Here is a 21288-nt window from a genome sequence, read left to right as displayed (position 1 = left end):
TCTACAGTGGTAGAGTATACGGACGAAGTCAGATAATCCCAAGTTGCTAGTTATGTTCTCTTCTTGTTTGTTTTGACACAAATCCTGCTGTTAACATCAGTGAGATCAGGAGTTGGTCCACAGATTTTTAATACTAGAGATACAAAGGTTTTAATAGATGTGTAGAAACTGAGATCTCTTGGCCTTCATAAGCTAACAGCTGCATATAGTATTTGCAGCCTGCCTCAGAGAGAACAGAGAGTCTTCTCCCTGGAAAACACCAAAAGTATGGTATATTTTGAGAAGGACAGAAATAGTCTTATGCCTAGAAGTTTCTTAGAAGAAGCTAAGTTTGGTGTCCATAAGGAGAAACTCGGTCATTTCAGATTAAAAAATGCTGATACCAGCTCTCCTGGTGTGCACTGCGTTCTTGAAACACTTGCATATGAAAACTAAGTTATTTATAAAACATTTCAGCAAAGCAAATGATTTCATTGATTAATTGCTGCCTACATCAAGGAGTGGACCTCTGTTATAAACAAGGAAACATTTCTCCATTCTCCTTAACTACTTAAATGGCAAGAAAATGAAAAATCACTGGAGAAACAATACACTGACCACTTCTAGGGACTACATATGACATGATGAATCTTTATTGAGCCAGTGATGTTCAATAGCAAACAGCAGCTTTAAAGCACTGCACTTCAAGAGAATTAACTATATGCTTCCATGCTTTTTTTCTGTCAGGCAAGAAGGAGATTTCAAATGAGACATCAGTCAATTAGAGAAGGTCTCAGAACGGCACTTTGTGATAATACTTCAATCATCCAGTCCCAAAACCCAAACACCTGCATGTTTCTTGATGCCACCATACTTTTCTAGGGTTCATGCTAGGCTGTGCCATCACCCTTCTCACTTATTGGCCTCAGCAAATGCCTGGGCTCCCTGGAAGGGATGAATTTGCTGTGCACACACTCAGTGAAGCAGCTGCAACCACTGCCTGGCCAAAACCCACTCTGTAGCAGAGTAGCAGCAGTTCACAAGGGAGAGGGGTGGCATGGTCCCCCTAGGGAAAAAAAAGTGTACCTGGAATAAGCCCTAGGCTGGATGAATTTCCCTGAAGGGCTGTGCAAGGTCTGTTTGCCACAAATTCAGCCTCTCTGACTGAGAACATAGATTGGACCTAACACACATTCAGGTTTTCCCACAGATGTTTGTATTTTTTTTCTTATGATTTTTTTTGCTGAACAACATTTAAAGATTTTGTGCATTTCTCCAGGAATTCTAGTTGCCTAGAAATTGTTCTGAGGAAGCTGTTGTGCACCTGGAAATGCTGAATGTCCACATACAGAGCAGTCAACTTTTTTGTACAAATGCAACCATGCCGATGTGTTTGGGTTGCCACAACTTACACTTTCACATGGGGAGGCAGGCAGTATGGCACACCGGCATTTGCCTTCTAAGTCACATAAGTGTCATCTCTGAGGGATACATATTTTAGAGTGGATAAGGCCATTCATTTGAGTAGAAGTTTTAGAAGTAGTATTTGAATAGAACACCCAGACTTCTTTGGCCAGAGCTTTGTGACCTTTTTTAGAGAGGCTAGTCTATGACTACTTAATTAGAAATAATATATAGGCTAATCCTAAAAAAAAAAAAAAAGTTTATTAATAAGTCAATTAAAGGTGTCAAATGCAAGACAATCTTGGAACAACCTGTTTTTTCCCTTTGCTCTCTTGTTCCTAAGAGCTGATCACAAATCTTGCCTGAACATATATTTTAACACAGCAAGTACAGCCAAGGATTTATTAGCTTGAGAAATCAATCTGGCAACTCAGCTTCTCGAGGTTCTATTCCAGTTATTGTACCTATTTCAGTTTCCATGCAGAAAAGAATGACCACTGCCATTCTGTCAACAGATACTTTTTTCCTAGACTTGGCATGGAGAGCACAGCACAGTCTGAAGCTGATGTTGGCCCCCATCCCTGTATTTCCCCTTAGCCATCACCAGTCTCTTCTGCTGGGCTCTGTCCACACATCATCTGAAACACTGCCTTTACCCTTGGGACCTGTAATATAAATGGACCAAAACAGAAGGCACAAGCCACAGTCTGTTCACAGAAAAGGACAGTGAGATACATGGAGCTGAAGCGATTTGCCCAGCATCACACATGGGCTCTAAGGCAAAGATAAATCCTGGATCCAGGCTGCTGGGAGCCCTACACCTTCCAGCCTCAGACCTACACTGAACACTCTGCAACCCAAAGCCATTGCACCTGCAGGCCACCACAGCCAGGCTTTGGCAGAAGGTGAGTGAAGCCTCTCCCTCTTTTCCATGCTGGCTTCCCACACCTCCCAACTGGAGAACCCTCCATAACTAATTCATAAGGGCTTGGATTAGGCCCTTTAAATTGAAAGACCAAAATCTGCAGATTGTCAGTTTTGTCTGACTCTCTTTGGTTTTGGAGGCCACACTGTCTCATACACACAATAAATAGGCTGCTCTCGTATTTTATCTACATTGCACTTTTCCTAACCAGGCAGATTTCCTATCCAGTACCCAATGTCAGCAGCAATAACAAATACCAACCACAGTGTTATGAGATGCTTTAACTTATTTTGACTAAAATGCTATGCCTTTTTGAGCAGCATTTAGGTAGTGCCAGGCACATCGTTTTCTTCCTCCCATGGCACATGCTGATTATGTGCCTCTAGGAAAATGCATTTCATGCATATGAACATGCTATTTGCAGGGACATGCACACAAACATAGAGAGGAAAGTGTATCCTTAGTCCAATATAAAATGCTTCTTTCAGCAAAACAGTTTCCTTCCTCCTCCTTTGTTAGGTCAGGGTAAAAATACAACTCTGGCTTTCTTTACAAAACAGAGCTGTGGTGTTGTTGTTTATATTAAACATCCTCTATTTTCTCCAGATCTGTACAATAATCAAGGCTGTCTAGAAATTCAATTTGCTGTCTGATCTAGCAGTTAACTTCATGCATTCTCTTTTCTCCATGATGCCTCAATGCACACAAATATCCACTTCTTTAGCTAGACACAGCTCAAAGAAAGGGATTGCATTGACTTGCAGACTCTGAGCACCACTCTGTCTGGCTGACCACAGAAGCATCAGGGATGATAAACTGACCCACAAAAATGGAATAGAGCTCACAAAAAGCTGGTAGGAGGAACTATGCTTTGGAAGCATAGGCACCTGAGTGCCTCCTTTGCTACTGTCATCAAACACTGAGCAACTTCAGGGAAGAGAATATTGCAGGAGCAAGCTCAGGAAGAGAAGAGGATTGTAGTAGCATATGCAGATGTAAAAGCATTCCTAAATAAACATTGTCCTGCATATTTAGTTGGGATATTAAGGAAAACACCAGCACTTCCAGGGTTAAGCCCTGTAGCAGAAAGTATCTTCACGCTACAAAGGGAGCTAATTGCTTGTGCCACTATCAAAATGCTGCAGCAACATCTGGCTCATCTTCCTTATTAAAGTTCAGTTCCTGAAAAGCCAGGCCAAAAGAAGCAGTCGTGTGGAATCACTGCATAATTATTTTGGTACACAAAGCTGATACTTGTTTCAGTGCTTCCCTGGCACATGTTTTCTACTCCAGACCTGTCTCAGATGTACAGGCTGCCCAGAAAAGGGAGCTATGCAGGCAGTCTGGTGCATTTGCTAACAAGAACTTTCCCCACCCCACATAAATATTTACCCATATGGGTAAAAACTGCAGTGCAAAATCTGCAAAGACATATGAAGATGATGCTGTGATGAATGCACCATCATTCAGAATACACTGTATGTGGTCATTTTTCTTGCCCATTTGCAAACATTGTAGAAGAAGATTCTTCTCTTGGGGAGAAAATAACTTCAATTGCATGTTCTCAGTTACGGAAACGTGGAAATTATCTTCTTTTAAGAAGGCAGAATTAGCTGAATTTGGAACTGAAAGGCAGCCAGAAACATCTTTCATTGATAGTTACTTTATTTTTTCCTCCTGCTTCAACTGCAAAAAGGTAGTCCTTTCACTCACCAAAACTAATCATCAGCTAAAAAGTATTGCAGCATAATATTTTGTTCAACGGTTTGACAAAGACCACATTTTTTTAAGTTATTGACTGTCCAAAACAATTGCAAACTTTCAGAGCAAGAAATCCAGCACAATGCCACATCTCTCATGAGTTGTGCTCCCAAGGAAGTATCAAGATTGCCTACAGCTGTAATTCAGTTTATAACTAAGGCCAACTCTTACAGAGGAGATGCACTAGAAAAAAATATTTCAATTCTTGATTTATTTTCCCAGTGAAAGGTTACAGCTGCCAGAGCACATAAAGATTCCTGAAAAGAGGATTCTGCCTGGAATCATTGCAGCATGCACGTTCCTGGGTTTACTCCTGGTTAGAGGACAGCTCATCAAGATCCTCTGAAGAAGCTGCCCCGCATGAGGAGATACCCACTGACAGCCAGTGCCCTCCAGCCCACACCAGAAGACCAAAATTCCAAGTGTTGGGCTGCCAGGAGGGAATGCTCTTCTGGGACATGCTGGAGTGGAACAAGCCACCGCTCCCCTCGCTGCCTACCTGCCCTGCCACCCCACAGCAAAACAGCAATCCAGAAGGTGCAGTTCTGCCAGCAGAGCCCTCATTTGTTTAACTCTGCCTGGCTTTGAAATAGGACAGTTTTGTAACTGCTTCAAAGCTCTAGAGGATATTTTTCTTTATTTTTAAACTTCATTATTGCAACTGTATCCTCACTTAGCTATCCACGCACATTGCCTGTCCTAATCCTGCTAAGCTCTTAGTTTCAGTGATCTCTTGTGGCATTAAGCTACACAGAATTTGAGTAATAATAACAATAAAAGTATTTTCCTCTGTTTTAACTTCACAGCCTGCAATCTTGAACAATTATCTCTTTTTTTTTTTTACACTGTGAAACTGGGATGAAGACAGGTAGGAAGGGGAGGTATCTTGTTGACAGTTTTAAAAGACAGCAGAGCCAGAATGCAAAATCACTATAGAACTGAGAAGTTTCCTGGACTTCTAAAAATCAGGCTGCTCATAGAGATGTCTATTTTGACTCACCAGAGCAGAGCTTTTAGCTTACAGTCACGAACCCAAAATCTCAGTCTTTGTGTACTGATACTGAATTCAACAGGCTCACCATACATGTACCCTAATTACTCCATAAAATGGGTTTAACAATATTTCTGTTTTAATCAGTGCCACAGAGCTGTGTAAGCTTCTGCAACATAAGTGACTACACAGAAACAGAGCATTTTATTAAACATCAAGTGTGGTAACAAATGAACATGACTGTTTTATCCTTGGAGTGTTTTATGCTATTAGATGTAAACAGACTAAGTAGCTTTTCTTGCTGTTCTTCATATTCTCACTAATGTTTTGAATCTGGAAGGGCTGGTTATTTTTGCTAGGTATTATAAAAACTGGATACTCTGTAAACACCACCATCTGCTTCTGGCTTCTGCACTGAGCATTACTGTGTTAAATGACACCTTCCACTGCTATTCTGGAGAGTCCTTGCTCCCGCTGGACACTATGGACTGTTTATATATGCTGGGTTAACAGCAGATGTGCAAGATTTTTGTGGAGCAACATTGACCCTTTCCCATTATAAAATACAAAGCAGTGGCTGGTTCTAGTAATAAATCCTTTATGTGTTATCTGAGGAAACAGCAGATTTAAGCTCTATTTCACATATAAAATACTACATTTTAATATCTCATTGGTGCTTAAATGTATATACAGAAACAAAAGCAGCAGTGCCTGATCTTGCCTGGGGCCTCTTGGCCCTATCATTACACAAATATGCTTTACTTGTCAAGGCTCATCTCATGTGAAAAGGGGAGCAGGTTGTTTTGTGTTTTTCCATGAACCCCACTTATTTTGGTAACAGACATTTTAGGCACTTTTAAAAAAGCCAAGAACTCAAGGAACAACTGGATGGTACCACTGAGAGAGAGAAAATGAGGCACCATTAATATACCCATATACAAAAAAAGAGAGTGTACCATTTTAGCCCTGTTTTTGGCTGGAAGAGCTCAGTCTGCTCCACAAAATTACATCAGAAGGCCCAATGCTTACTCATCTATTTGTTTCAAGATCAAAGGCTTTATTTTGCTCTAAGCTGCTTGCCTTGCCACATCTCTCTAGGCTCAGAGTCAAGCACTCTCTTACTCCGACGGATCATCACCAGCAGTAAAGACCCTACAGGCTGCTTATCAACTCCCCTCCTCTTCCCATCATAATACTGTGAGCTTCCAGGATGGCCTTCAAAGCACTAATTAATTAAGCATTATATTTACTGCTATCAACAGGTCAAAATCTGCATTTCAGAGCAGGAGCCATAAGCTTCCATAGGAGATAACAGTCTCACAGCTTTCATCCCTAGCTGCACAGCAAACTGCAGTACAAGAGTTTGAATTCACTCCTTGGGATCTTGGCTGTAGATCCTGGGGTGCACAGTGCATCTAGGACTCCTTGCTTGGGCAGCTGGTGAGCCTCAAGACCTGTACAGACTCCCTTGAGCCAGTCCAAGGTGGCACTGCTGAAAGACATCAAGCTGTGGGGGGCTCCAGTGGCAGTGAGTGGCACTCCAATGGCTCACGGTCTCACCACCGACCAAGCCATATTCCCATCTGATAGGACAAGCACAGAGGCAAACGTAATAAAAATGGGAACGCTTCGATATTCATACTAATGTGTTTGCTGACACAGTACTCAACTCGCCCAGATGATTCATTGCCACAACGAAACGACTGAAAGAAGCGCCTTCCTTCCAAAGCCTACCCTTCCAGAAGCACCCTTAAAATCCAAGGAAATAATTGAGCTTTGCTCTTTATTACGTTTTCTATTTGCAAAGCCCTTCAGAAAGGCAGGGCTGAACTATTTCCACGGGCAGCGTGGGGTGACACGGTGCGACCGGCTCACACCGCGGCCGGCGCGCCGACCGCAGCGCCCAGGGAGCTCCCCAGACCTCCCTCACCACCATTCACCCCCAAAACTGGGGCTGGGACCTGCACCAGCACCACCTGCCCTGCGGTTCAGCTTCGGCACCCAGTGAAAAAACAGGCGGCCCCAGCTGCGGGGCCTTAGCAGGTAACAAAAAAAGAAGTGCCGGAGCATCACTTGTTTCAAAAGAAAAATAAATCCCACCATTTTAATGGTACTAATTTTGCATATGAAACTTGCATTCATACTGTATTAACAGTTTAAATATAGCTTTCTTGCCAGAAGCCTGAATAGGCTAGAAAAGATACTTGAAATATGCAAATTGTGTTTCTGTTTTAATACACAAAGAAACCTAAAATCACATCACTTTCCATCACCAAGACAGGTTTTAATATAAGGTTTTTTCATGTGAAAACTGTAACAGCAAACAAATGGTTAACCAAGTGTGTTTAACCCACTATCTGTAGTCTCACTTTTAGTCAACTGTGACATGGGCCATTACACTTCCCAGGACACCAGTGACTTAAATGAAGACTACATATTTTGCTTAACATTAAAATATTATATATATAAATTACAGTATTCATTAAAAAAAAAAAGGCTTCTCAGACTAGAGCAGGTGGTTGGTTCAACATCCATAGCATTGGAAGGTAGGATTCCTGAGCTTTATCCTCAGCAATATTCTTAACCAGTCTGATCCTGCACCCTGCTGTTATAAATCGTGTTCATAATGCTTGGCTGTCTCAAGAGAGTTTGAGAGGCTCAATGAACTCTTCATTACAAAATGCTTTAAGATCCTTGAATGAAAGATGCTGAATGAGTACAAATCATGACTATTATTAATTACCTTTACTAGCCAAAATTGTCCCTCCTTTCACTCACATGTGCTTACATTTTGTCTCTTAAGATTATAATATCTTCAAAACAAACATTGGTCTCCCAACATGCCCTCAGTAGTCTTGTATAAATAAAATGATAAGAATAATATTTGAGGAAATAGCAGTGTGGCAAAAGCAAATTACATTCCTGCTGGACTCAGAAGCTTCTTCCTTATTTCATAACTGGGAGATATCTCCATTTTACTCATGTTTCAATCCCAGAATCACTTGTTCTCTTTTCCTTATGCATAGCTGCTTTCATTCTAAGAGCTTTCCTATTTTTCCTTTAACTTTGCACAGACCATGTTTCTTGAAGAGGTTACTGGAGGCTGCCAAACCCTTTTAACAAAATGGGCACAAGTTTCTTTGGAAAGAAGACAGAGAGCTCCAAATATGCCAGAGAGCACAGAATAAGTAAGTAAGCCCTGAGTTTGATCCTTCATTTGACTTTGAGTCTCTCAGGTAACTGAGACAGGAAAAAGGAGGCAGAAATGTAAGAGACAGTCCAGACATCTGGATCCTGCTCAGGCCATCTTATTGTGTTCACCTCTCAGCCAAGGTGTGCTTCAAGAGTGACAAAAATTTTTCAAAGTGACACCTTTTTCAGTGATGCAAGAGAAAAGAGAACTTGCAAATAATAATGAGAAGATTGCCACTCACTGAAGTCAGAGGGAGACCTCATTTGCTTGCACCTCCAGGTCTTCAAAGGATACTGACACAACTCAAGACAATATGTAAGCAGTAAAGATCAGAGTTCACCTCATCTCTACCTCAATTAAAGCATCTCTATATTTTATACCATCTATATGGATGGTTTTGTTGCTGAATTGCTTTATTGACCTTTAAGAGACTGAAGTTTTACTGCATTTAAAACAACTAATTCTCCTCATGAAGGGCCTTCTGCAGGTATCTGTAGGTCACCTGGATCTCAGCTCAGTCATCTAACATCATGTCAAGTACCATTTGAAAACATGTGCTATTTAATTCATGAGGAGCAATTGCTTGGCCCGTCAGTGTTGAGCAGACCACGCTGCTACCAGCAAGCCCTGGCCTCTCTATCTCCAGCCCAAGCAAGGACAACGGCCTCTTCACAAAACTACCAGGCTGAAATTGGCCATCACTGGTGATTAAAAAGTTTGAGAACCCTTCAGCTTCTGTTTTATGGAGGTCCCCACCAAAAGCAGGCAGTTTACTCTCAGACCTGATGCTGCTCACTCACAAGACTCTGGGGAAGGGTTTGGCAGCCAGCTCATGGCACAGCTGCACCCACAAGGCATTACCTGCACTTGCATGTGTTACTGTGATGCTGAGCAACATCAGGCAGAGGACAGGACATACCGACAGTAAGGATGGAGGTGATGAAATTAAACAGTGCCATCAGGAGCAGAGGGAGAAGAGAAGGAGGAAAGAGTGAAGGGCTGCAGCCTCGAGTGAGTGTCATCTTGATAGCCTAAGCACTGCTGCTTTAGAAGAGACTTGTACATGTTTCACTATGAATTACCTCAGGATAATCAGAAATAATATTTTCAGAACAAAGCAGTGCCAAATTCTATACTGCACTTGGAGGAAAAAGGCCACAGTAAATGCCCATCATCTAGATTATAATTTATTTCACCCAATGTACTTACAAAAATGATCTCTCATTTGGCTCACAGCAGTAGAAATTTCTCAACAAAGTCATAATTCTCCTGTAATAGAGTCCAGGGCACTAAAGTATTACTCAAATAAAAGCTCTAAGCCTCCCTTGAAAAAGTGTCCCTGCTCAGGAATTTCCCACTATCACAAGGGAAGGGAGCTAAGAAAAGGGCAGCAAGAGAAGAGGAATGATTTTTCCTCAGAGAGAACCACAGGCTGAAGACTCAGAACATCCCAACTGGTGGCCAAATTGTGGCAGGGAGGCAAAGAAGTAGGGGTTATGTGCTATCAAAAAAATGCTGCAGGAAGTTTCACCATGGCTATTCAATATTCAAAGGGTCTCAACCTTTTCCTTGCAACTTGCTGGAAGAGGAGTGAGTTGGCTGTTCCATTCCTATTGTAGATCCTATGAATCCTGCTTGTGCAGAGGGCAGGAGATGGCCCTTGGAGGAGAAGAGCCCCAGGAGCAGAGAGGTGAAGGTCAGGTCTGGTTTGAGGGCTCTGAACACATGGGGAGGGAGGCAGGGGAAAGAGCAATTAGCATTTAGTAACACAAATACAGCAATTAAAAAAGGCAGAACTACAAAGGCAAGAGAGAAGTGCTGGTAGGAAGAGGGGAAAACCACTGTGGAGGAAGTATGCAGTAAGTGATTTGAGCCAGAGCCCAGCATCAAAGAGGAGGATGGGATGTGTAGCCTGGCTAGGAGCTTCCAGAGCTGGCAGCAGTCCATGCAGAGAGGGCACATGGAGATACGCACCCACCACAGGGAGAGTGGCTTAGGGAACACCAATGTGAAAGGAGCTGTATGAAATGGAAGGGTGGAGCAGGGAGCAAGCAGGGAAGCAAGAGCAAAGGAGAGCCATCAGTGTCAGCTGATTTTACTGAATAATTTCCTTTGTACAGGAACTATCCAATGCTAACAATACTCAGCATTTCCAGTCTATGGGATTGGTCAGATGCTTCCAGACACACACAAATATGTGTGCGCGCGCGCGTGGGCATGTGTTTGATGGGATAAAAGGTACCCAGGGCAGAGCACTACACTCTCAATGTCACTTTAGATTCCCTCCTGGACGTAGTACATTAGGTTTCAATGCCACATGATCCTCCTTTCCACTTTCCCTGCCACATGCAGTGTGTGATCCCACATTTGTCACAGGCATGCCTTCCAGCTAAATGGAAAGCTACTTTTATGGCCATGATGTTTAGGGTGGTAAATGCATAGGGCCTTGTGCTTGTGTGGGAATTGTGCTGTGTTCTACAGGTACAGAAGTACTTTTGGAATAAAGGGCAAGGAGAAGGAATTCTGCTTGGTGCTGGAGCCAGAAGGAAATATGGGATTCCCTAGATTCAGAGCTTTTCTACTGTTTTTTTCTCATCCTCTGCTTTGCCATCAGCCTCAAAAAGCCCCAGGATCTTGGCAGCCTAACCAGGCAGTGTACTAAGGAAGGGAATCTAACTTCCCCAGCTGCAGCCTCTAAGGCTGCTGCCATCCTGAGGGCACAGTCACTGTACTAACATACAGACATAATGATCTACACTGCTCAAGGCATCAAATGCTTGAAGAAACTCACCCTGATCAGAAGGCCATGCTCAAGCTGTATTTCTGTGCTAACTTTTGTGTGAGGCTGGGACTGAGTACGAGGAGGTCGGGAAAAGTCTGATGGCTCAATAAATGAGACATTTGGGAGAGTTAGTCAAACTGACAGCTCAATGAGATCCATGTTTAGTTGTCAAAACATTCCTCCATGTACAGAGATTCAGCTAAGAAGGCTGTCCACATCCATCCTGGACTGGAAACAGGCTTATCTCACTAACTGGTTGAGCAGTACTTTGTGGAGAATGGAGTGAACTGGCAGAGGTGGTGGCATGTGCAGTCAGAGCTGAGGAGGCTGAGAGCTGTGGCTGGACACAACACTGTGCCTGGACCATTTTGATATATTGGAAAGATCCCTTTGTCCATGAACCATTTTCATGTCCTGTTCAGCCACAACAGCATCAGCCTCCTGTGTTTTAATGACTGAGCAGCTCGCAGGTTGACTGAGCAATGGCTGAAGGCGAAAACAAAGGTGTACATATAAAATTTTGTTGAATTTACTTGAAAAGGATGGGCTAGACATTCAGATGGTGCAAATCAGAGTCGCTCCAGGGAACTCACTGATTTACACAGCAGTGGAGAATCTAGCTCAACCAAAAAGAGAGCCAAAGAGAGCAATGTACTCAGGTGTACATTGGCTGGTTGAGAGGCACTATTTGAGTCAACAAGGCTGTTCAAATCCAGACCAGACTATCTGCAGCCCCCTGAGCTCTCAGCTGCATTTGTCTCTCACAGAACATATGACACAGAAAGAAAACTGGCTTCCAGTCTGCCAGACCAAGAGTGAACACCACAGACAAAGACCCCACTCTCTGAGGACATGGGTGATTGAAACTAGCTTCCTTGCAGGTGACACTCTGGGGATTGCTTAAAAAATAAAGTTAAAAGTCTCTGTCCCCATCTATGGGGCATGTGTCAGTCTGGCTTCCATGGGCTCCTGTCACCAACTCCCAGCTCAAGCTAATATGTTTCTCAGGGCCTCCTCTCTCCTGGCTCCTTTTGAGGAGCGGGCTCCCTCTTTTAGAGGACCTCCAGAGCAAGCACGCCTCCTCCACCTCCTTCCTCATCTACGCTTGTTTGTAAGAGCCATGCAAATTTCACCAGCATGTCTAGAAAAACAGTTGAGAACAGCAAACACAAACAGACTCCTTCCTCTTCTTTTTCTCAATACAATGTATTCTCTCCATGCTCCCTTTCCCCCTTCTGCATTGGTTTTACACTATTAAATAAGGGACTCAGGCAGGACTCCTCCCTGTGTAGGACCCTCATCTGAAAATCAAACACTTCAGAGGGTTTGCAACACAGAGGAGGAGAAAGTGAGGCCAGCAAAGTGCTGGAAGGGATTGCCTGGCGAGAGTCTGTTATTTCCATCACCAAGGCTTTTCAGAGTAGGAACAAACAAATATTTGTGAAAAATAGCTTAGGCAGAGTTGATCCTGTCTCTGAGCAGCAGACAGATCTTCAAGTCTGTTCCAGCTTTACTGTTTATGCTTCTGTGATTGTGATAGCAGTTGTGACATATTCTGCAACAGAGTTGAGCAAAGGCAGCTGAAAGCCCTATGGATCATCTTCAGGGCTGAAGCTGCTTACAGGAAAGGAAGCTCATATGCAGTGTTGAGTTACTTGGTGGTTTTGTTCCAAACACTAAATCAAAGAAAGTTTGCTCAGCAAGGTTAAGACAAAGAAGCTGGGTCCTTAAGCAGGCCCTGTCCTGCTTTTACCATCTCCAAAATGCTGTATCTCCAGCTTTGACTCCAGGTGCAAGAGGCAGCACATTCAGAGCATCCACTGTATGGGCAGTAAATATTTGTGTTAGACAAACAGCCGGCTTCTTTTGTCCTAGTCCTCAGGAATGCCCATCTGGCACTTGGTGCTGAATCTCTATTAAAACCTCCCAAAAGCTAGACAGGATGCAGTGAGTCTGGCCAGGAGCATGGAAATGGCAGGCAAAAAGCATTCAGAAAATCACCATAGGTGCCCCAGACTGCAAAATGCTCCACGTGTCTGTTGTGCAAAAACCCATGTGTATTTGCAGTGGATTGAAGGAAAGAAGTTACTCCAGAAACATCGATGCCAGCTCTCCCTGCAATACCACCTTCTGGGGAAAACAAATGGTAGGGGAGCTATCGAATCTACTCACTGCAAAGTCTTTATGCCACAAGACGGTATTTACTAGCTGGTACCAGACAACATTCAAGCAAGAACAGAAAGTCACTTTCCCAACGCTCCTTGTGAATTGCTCCCATCTGTGCAAGAGAGCAATCCAAAGCCCTTATGCCCACGACAGCGCTGCAATCACACGCTTCGTGTTTTCCACCAAAATAGCGCCAGTCAGACCACGGTGAGTTTCGCACATCCCATGCAGCTGCACTGATGAAGAGGAGCCACTGGAAGCGGTTCTGGGGCCGTGGGTTGCTAGGGAACGTGGCAAAGCCCTGCAGATTTCCCCGCCAATTGCTTGCAGGCTCTTTCCCCTCTTCCCATCTCACTCACACCGTGCCAGCGTCTTCGCCCTGAGAGTGCCGCTCTTCCTGTCTGAAGTGTGCAGAAACAAATCTGCCAGCAACAATGGAGCACGATTGCTTGGCATGTGTTCCCGAGGAAAGAAATAACTCTAGCCTTTGATTTTCAAAGGCATCCAGCTGACGGGTGGGGAAAAAAAATCCATTCTCACCATTTTCTCCATGTCTGTGTGTTATTTCATTCCACCTGTGCTACGGTTAAGGGTGGGTGGCAAGCCCATGTGGCACAACACAACAAGCTGAGCTTGTGGGAGCTGTGTCAGCTTGCAGATGGCAAGACTGGTGCCCTGAGTGACACAACATGTCCCCTGGACCCCTTCACTTCCCTTAACATGCTGCTCTTTGGAAGGTGGCTGTAGGAGCCAGCACAGCTCTGTGAATGTGGCTGGGCTGAAATGTGGCATGGTGTTCCCACTGCTCCACTGGCCAGCGGGGCTTATGGAAAAGGGCACACAAGCAAAGGAAGAGCTACCAGAGAACTGGGAGGGAAGGGAAAAGAAATTTCTGCCTTTTTAAAAAAAGATTTGGGAGAAGGAGAGACCAGTGACCAAGGTGGAAACATAAAGCTTTCCAGTATTAATCAATCTTTAAACAATTTGACTGAATGATTAGAAAATGCAATTCTCTCTACTGAGGCATTACAGATTTATATTTAGATGTTAGGTGGTTTTTTTTCACCCTGCATTATTTTTAGCTACTTGTTGATGCTAGGCTGGTGTTGGATCGATAAGGCTCTCCTATGATGGCAGCTGGGTGAAATATGCCAGTAGGAAGTGGGACATCATTCACCCCAGGATGCTGCTTGGAATCCCTGTCTGCACGAGGAAATAGTGGGACAATCAGAGCAGAGCAGTGGCTAGTTTCCCAGACTTGTACTCGCACACAGAGGCTGCAGACCTAGACAAATGTCCTTCATTACCAAGAGAGACTTAATTAAACCCTAAAAGCAGCAGAGAGGAAAACACATAACAAACCTGTGTAATGAAAAAATAACAAGAGAGAAAAGATTTGAAAGTGATTTTGAGAGACTGCTTAATAAACCCCTTTATCCCAAGAAGGAATAAAGTACGTTTGCCCTATCAGACGCATTAATTCTGGAGCCAGAGGAAGAAGCATTTCATTTTCCCAGTAACAGCACACCACAAATCTCAGGTGTTCACAGTGCTTGTACTCATAGCACTCTTTGGACAAGGGGAAACTCGCACGATCCCCTGGGCTGGACAGAGATGCAATTTCTACCCACTCTAAGGCTGCATCTTCAAGAACCATCATCTGATGATGAAGGGGAAAAAATATCCAAGAAATGTAAAGCAATAAAATACTAAATGCTGTGTTAAAAGACTAATTTTTTTTTTTTTTTACTCCAGGTAATTTGTAATTAGACTGCTTTGAGATAGGAGGATTTGTGTTTCTTCCTAAGAAAGGAGCCTCTTACACAGTGTGACAGCATGGTCTCTTATCTCATGACAAGCCAGGCAAGGATGGTCAAGGTTTCACCTTGAACTTCACTCAGCAGCACAGCAGCAGCACACCAATATGCAAATATCTTCCATGGAGTTGTGTTATGCATCACGTGTCAACCTCTCCACAAACAAAGATGAGTTCCATCTCATGAGGGAATACAAAAAGCTGAATGCAAATGCATGTCTGCATATCAGTACTCCTAGAGAGATTTTGCCTTGCACCTCTGTGTCATCATCCAGAGACCCTGGAGCAAGACCTTAAAAATGAGAAATAGTGCCAGCAACTCCTAGAGAAATTGTGTGAATGCTACTATCCCACCTTCATTTCCCCTTTAATCTACATTTCAAAAATTATATTCACCTGCAGACACATGCTAGGTTGATACATGTCAGGCACACTTTATTCTTTAGTTCAAACCATATGGTTCTAATAATAGTGGCTAATAAAGGAAGAGTATGTTTTCACTTGTAATTTTTCAAATCTTATCAGAAATGGTACAACACAGAACGCTGCAGACTGCAGCACAGCACATGTCCTCAGTCACATTTTGCACTGCTCTGCACTTGCTCTGCTAATGGTCCTTAATTAATATTCACAACCAACTCAGTATCAAGTGCAAAAAGAAAGTGGTACAACTCTGTTTGCAGAAATGGTACCTTAAATTAAAACAACCAATGCAATTGCAAGTTTATTAAAAGTGCATTTGGATTCAGAACCCTGCAGCAGACTTTGGAAATAGGAAGGAACAGAGCACATCAAGTTATCTAATGGGCTTTTGGCAATAATTTTCCATCACAAATAAATTTTCCAGTCATACAGAGACAAATGCTCAAGGCCAATCTTGACATCTTGGTCTTGGCATATCTCAATAACCTCAGTAGTTAAAATCATTGATTGGGCACTTCCAGGAAAGATAGGCACTAGGTTTCTCACAGAGGAAAATCAGCAAGTAGCAACCATAGCTAACTTAATCAAGCTTAATGGAAACAAAGGGTTGTGACTGGTATTAACATCCTGGTCTAGTGGTAGGGGATTTCCAACTAATTTATTGTGGAAAAAAAGTATCATTCATCAAGTCATCCATAGAGTACATACTGCAACAGAGCATTTAATGTAATAGCCTGGCATCATCTGACCCCAGACGAAAGAGTAAGAATATATATTTACACTGCACATGACTCCAACCAAGAATGCACCTCAAAGCAGTAGCAATGTAATCTTTTAGCCAGTGGTGTCCTTAGACTGCCACAACTCCTGTGGCAATCTGCCACAAAAGCAGAGGTGTGTGTAGGCAGTCTTGCTGAGGGGAGCTGGAGCATGGACAGAAATACAGCACGCCTTGCTCCACCACTGAGGCTCTTGATGTCTTCCAGCTGCCTCCCACAACTCTGAATGAGCCTGAGGGTCAAGCAAAGTCTTCCAGGTGACTTTCTGCTTATGGAAGAGAAACCCAACAAGCCATAGAGAGGCTGAGCCGGCAGCTGCACAATGAGCTGCAGCAGGCAAGTGTCCTTGGAGACCCCAACAATGTGCATGTGGCCAGAGAGGACACATAGATTCTAGAGTCACAGCTGATCTCTGGGCTGAGCTAAAACCACATTCTTTGAACCCAAGAAAGCCTGAAGACAGGCTTTTTCCAAGGGACAGAGGGAAGGCACAAGACCATTATCATTGACATAGTTTTCAATTAGAAGCTGAGACATCAAGCCTAACTCGGCACTTAGAGAGGTTATTCCATTGTGTTATATGGGACACAGTCTCCACTGAGGTCCATGTCATGAGTCTGAATTGACTGCACACAAACACACTTGAAGAGACAGTCCTTTTCTCTAGGGGATTGAGAATAAATAGGATCAATTTTCTTATTAGGTATTTGTCTAATTTGTGCTCAGGGTGTCACAAATTTCAGTGCATCACTAAACATTAATTCCCAACTTACTGCCGTGTTTATTGTCTCAGTTCTTTGGGAGCTGTAGTCTTACATTTCACCTCATGGGTTAGGAGACCAAAAGACAGCAGTAAGGGAAAGAATAAGATAACCATCTGCCTTCTCAAGCAACTGTCAGTTGTCTCATTCAGGGAATCCAGCTGTTTGCTGTACACGCACATTCCTTTAAACACAGATAAGTTTCCATCTGTGGCAGAGATATTTTGCACAAAGTTAATGCCAGAAGCTTACATTCCTATTTTAGGGGTCAGATTTCTTGATACACATGACCTCTACCAAAAAGCATCCAACTTGGGACACTTCTTTTTAAGATCACAGAAAGAATCACTAAAAAGCCAAGACTTCTGAAATGGGAGTGGGGAAAAAAAATCATGTTGCAAATAATCTAAACGGCTCATTTCAAATTATGCATTTTTAGTCCAAGATCTTTTTTTTCCTCTTATCAGCAGCTTTTGGATTTTCAGACCAGATCCCCCCCAACACCTGCTCTATCTGCTCAGTGAGTACTAGTGCTAGCACACAGTACCAGCTCTAGTATGAGAACTAGCTGATGCACAGCTCACGGCTGCCTCCACTTTGCATCCCATGCACTCTCCCAAAGCTGGCTGCTGTGTTTTCAGCGACCTGAGAAGGAATACTTGTTCCCTTCATAATTAGGATTCACAGTAAATGTGGGAAGCGAAGCAAAAAGAACACAATGTTCAAAGCTGCCACTCATGGTTAAATAATTAGTCAATATTACGCTCAAATGCTGCCTCCAGTGTTCATGCCAATCTGTACAGGGAGACATTTGTCCTTACATTACTTTGGTGCCTCGTTTCAGTAATTTCTATAAGCTGGCAGTCTGGCCTCAGCAGAGAATGGGTCACACCACTTCTAATTCAGATAGATTACTAAATACAAATATCAATGGTGAGAGATTAAAGGTGGTGAGGTGTTAACAAAGCTTTGGTAAAGTAATAGATGCAAGAAATCCTTTCACTTGATTTTTATAAAGTGAGCCTTGTCTAAAAACAAGGGGCTAATTATCTGATAACTAATGCAGAACCATAATCCTGTTTTGCTTACATGTTCTACTATAGTTACACACAGAGGTGTGTTACTGGCTCCCAATGAGAGGGGATTTGGTTGCTCCTCCTCACTGCATAGGAACTCAATTCTTTGCACAGTGACACTGTGGGTTCTGATGGGATTTTGAAATGTTTCCCTCAGCCTGGAAACTGCAGTTTTCTTGGACACTGCTTCATGTTCATGTTGTGCCTCCAGTGCAACCTTTATTGTGGCTGTATTTTTCCACAGCGTTTGTGTGTGCTAGAAGCATTTCCTGACAAGAGGAGTTGTGATGGCTTATAGCTGATCTAGAGCTGAACTTGATTCTTTTGGAGAGCTAGGTGATGCCTGAATGAATACTGCTGCTTGTCCAAATAGGCTAACTTAGAAAGAAAGCACAAAGGATTTCATGAGCAATAGGAACAAGTACATACCAGCTCCTGGAATGCTCCTGCGTCACCTGCACAGCCATTCCAAAACTCTTCCGTCAAAGGAATGGAGACTGTGTCAACATTTAGCTTAATTGCCTAGCAGCTGCCTGGCTCGTACCTGGTTAGGCTGAGGACATTTCACTTCCACCTCATGCCACCCAAAGGCAGGAGTACTACAGATGTGAATTGTCACTCTGTTGTGAAAGAGAAGCAGGAAGAAAAGCCAGCACCCCTTCCAGCTCTGCTGCCTCATGAAGCCTCTGTCGGGAAGCTGTCCACAGGGAACAACATTATGATTTAGGAAAAATCTTCCAATGCTTTTCACCAAGACTGAACTCAGAATGGGTCAATAAAATAGCCACACACCATAGATGAGGCAACAAATGGTGATCTGCAGCATGAACAATCCCAGCCTAACATCAGCTCTTTTTCATGACATTGGCTGCTCCTGGAAAGGAGACACTTCTTCCTGATCTTTGCCTGGTGCAGAGATTACTCTGACTTGGGCTACTAAAAGCATCACTAAGACAACCAAGAGCATCACTGCTAAAACCAAAAACATGTCTCACTAGCAGGCCCTGCAAATGCATCCAGCCAGCTAAGTACCATTCTAATTCCTTAGACAACTGCTGGATGTGGAGAATAAGGAGCACTGTGGCAGGGCCCAGACACCCTGCCCAACCTTTAACACCCTGTGAAAGAGGGGAGACAGCAGAAACACTGATAAGAGAATTCTGAAATGATTCATTTTGTCTGAGTTTTACTATGCATGCCTGACAGTGACTTCATTAATCAGATAGCTCACATCTGGATTGCTACTCTCCCCTGGCTGCTTCATCCATCCACACAGCTTGTTGGGGAAAAGACAGTGAGATGGGATCCAAATTAGAAACTATTTATGATTATTGAAGTAGAAAATTAATTGCTTTTCTTCCCCTACTTCCTTCATTCTGAAACACCCCTCCCAGGGAAATTTGTGCTAAGAAGTCCTTGAGAGCAAACACAAGAGGAGTAACAGAACAGGGTCCATATGTACCAGCAGTCAAAAATAAACTGAAGTCTGAAATCCACACAGTCAAGTGGATTCACAGTGTCTATCTCTAAGCCACAGTAACAGACGGTCAGCGAACTGTTACAAGACAGACCAAGACTAGTTAAACAGATGGACAGTATTATTTTTATACTGGTTTGTAAGTGAATCTTTAAGCTCCCACTAGGTTATCTGAGATACCATCAAAGATGCACACACAATACCCATCCAGCCAAAACCAAAATCCATTAAAGCTTCTGCCCAAGGAAGGTACTGAGCTTCTTATGGCTTTCTGCTGATACTTCTAGGAACTGTGGCAAAACCTACGGAGTTCAGGAAGGATGGCCCGAGGCTGTACAGCTCTGGAAGCCCCTCTGGAAGCCCTGCAGCTGCCGAGGGCAGCTGGGGAGTTTGCTGTGCCGTGGCAACCCCGCAGAGCTCTGTCCAATGCTGAAAGAGCTGTGGCAGCAGCGGCGACATGTGAGCCACAGGGCTCCTGTGACTGCATCCTCTCATCTCTCTTCCTTTAGCAGATTTTGTCCCTGTAATTAATCCACGAAGCAGTTGGACTCCACGGCTCAGCTCATGCTGGGTGGACAGAAGCAGCAGCATTACAGAGGGGGAAAGGGAAATGGGACATTTTAGAAAATACATGCTTTTAGAGAACTTGTCCATGCTGCAGGAATGCATGAGAAAGACAAAATCTGACTTTTCAGACTTCTCTCTATTTTGCAGCCTGCGTTACATTTTTGCAAATCTCTCACCTACAAGCAGTTTGGGCAGATGCACTTCCCTTTCTCTGGGTTTAAGCAGAACATCTGGGTTGACAAGAGGGCAGGACAGACTGAAAAAATAAGATAATTAGCAGCTCACAGTACCTTAAATCGCATTCAAAAACCTAACCCAACATTTGCTGAAGATACTGACACATCTCACTGCTGGACATCTCAAAGAAACTGGGCTTTTAAAAAACTATTCAACACCCTCAGACAGTCTGACAGCCCACTCTTTTCAAGGTGGGCAGAATAATAGTGGAGAGAACCACATTCACCTACTTGCAAAAGGGGAAAGTTCTCTAAGTGCCCATAAACTGAAAGAATCATTCTCCTGTCCACAAGATGCCTGGTTCATGCTTGCTCTACACCATTTTTTACCAATTCCTGAAGTGGGCAGGTGCAGATTAGTTAACCCCCACTTCAAACCCATTTTTTACAACCAGAGTGATGCACAAAGGCTTCAAGTGTGACTATGACTCAGGCCCCCCTTCAGCATGACTGCTGCAATCAGATGTGGTCACAATTGTTGGATCAGTGCTTGGTTTTGAAATTCACCATCCAAATTCATTTCTTACATTTCAAAGTGACCATTATATTCTCACTGTTTGAAATATTGCTGACTACTGCTATGAAGCTGCAGGGGTTTGCCTGCAAGCCTCGGAAGAGCTTGTACTTGCACTTCTTTATAAAGAAGTTTCACTTTGTGGCTGCATTATCTGTCCAGCTGCCACCAGAAAATAGTGCTAAAGAAAAATGAAACTCTCTTCGCAAGTATTTATTCCTAATTTACTAAAGGCTAACAGTATCTAGTGACAAAACCCAAAAAAAATGTCATTGAAACATTTCATTTACCTAACAGCTTGAAATCTCCAGGCTGAAGATTATGTGCACACACATGCCTGTGTGCTAAGTCTTCAAATAAAGAAAATATAAAAGCTTTGCACTTCACCACTGGGAGACTTTTAAGCATTCACAGCTTCATCTCTTTGCACATGAAATG

General features: G+C 43.3%; 1 protein-coding gene across 2 annotated transcripts in view; it reads right to left on the bottom strand.

Annotated features, from left to right (window-relative positions):
* Positions 1–21288, bottom strand: part of LPP (LIM domain containing preferred translocation partner in lipoma) — a 298039-nt gene that overhangs the window by 69764 nt on the left and 206987 nt on the right. The gene's annotated exons all lie outside the window — the stretch shown is intronic.

The sequence above is a fragment of the Cinclus cinclus genome, chromosome 10 (genome assembly GCF_963662255.1).
Source record: "Cinclus cinclus chromosome 10, bCinCin1.1, whole genome shotgun sequence".
Taxonomy (NCBI): Eukaryota; Metazoa; Chordata; class Aves; order Passeriformes; family Cinclidae; genus Cinclus; species Cinclus cinclus.
The sequence above is the reverse complement of the archived record's forward strand: the minus strand, read 5'-3'. Positions and strand labels throughout refer to the sequence as shown.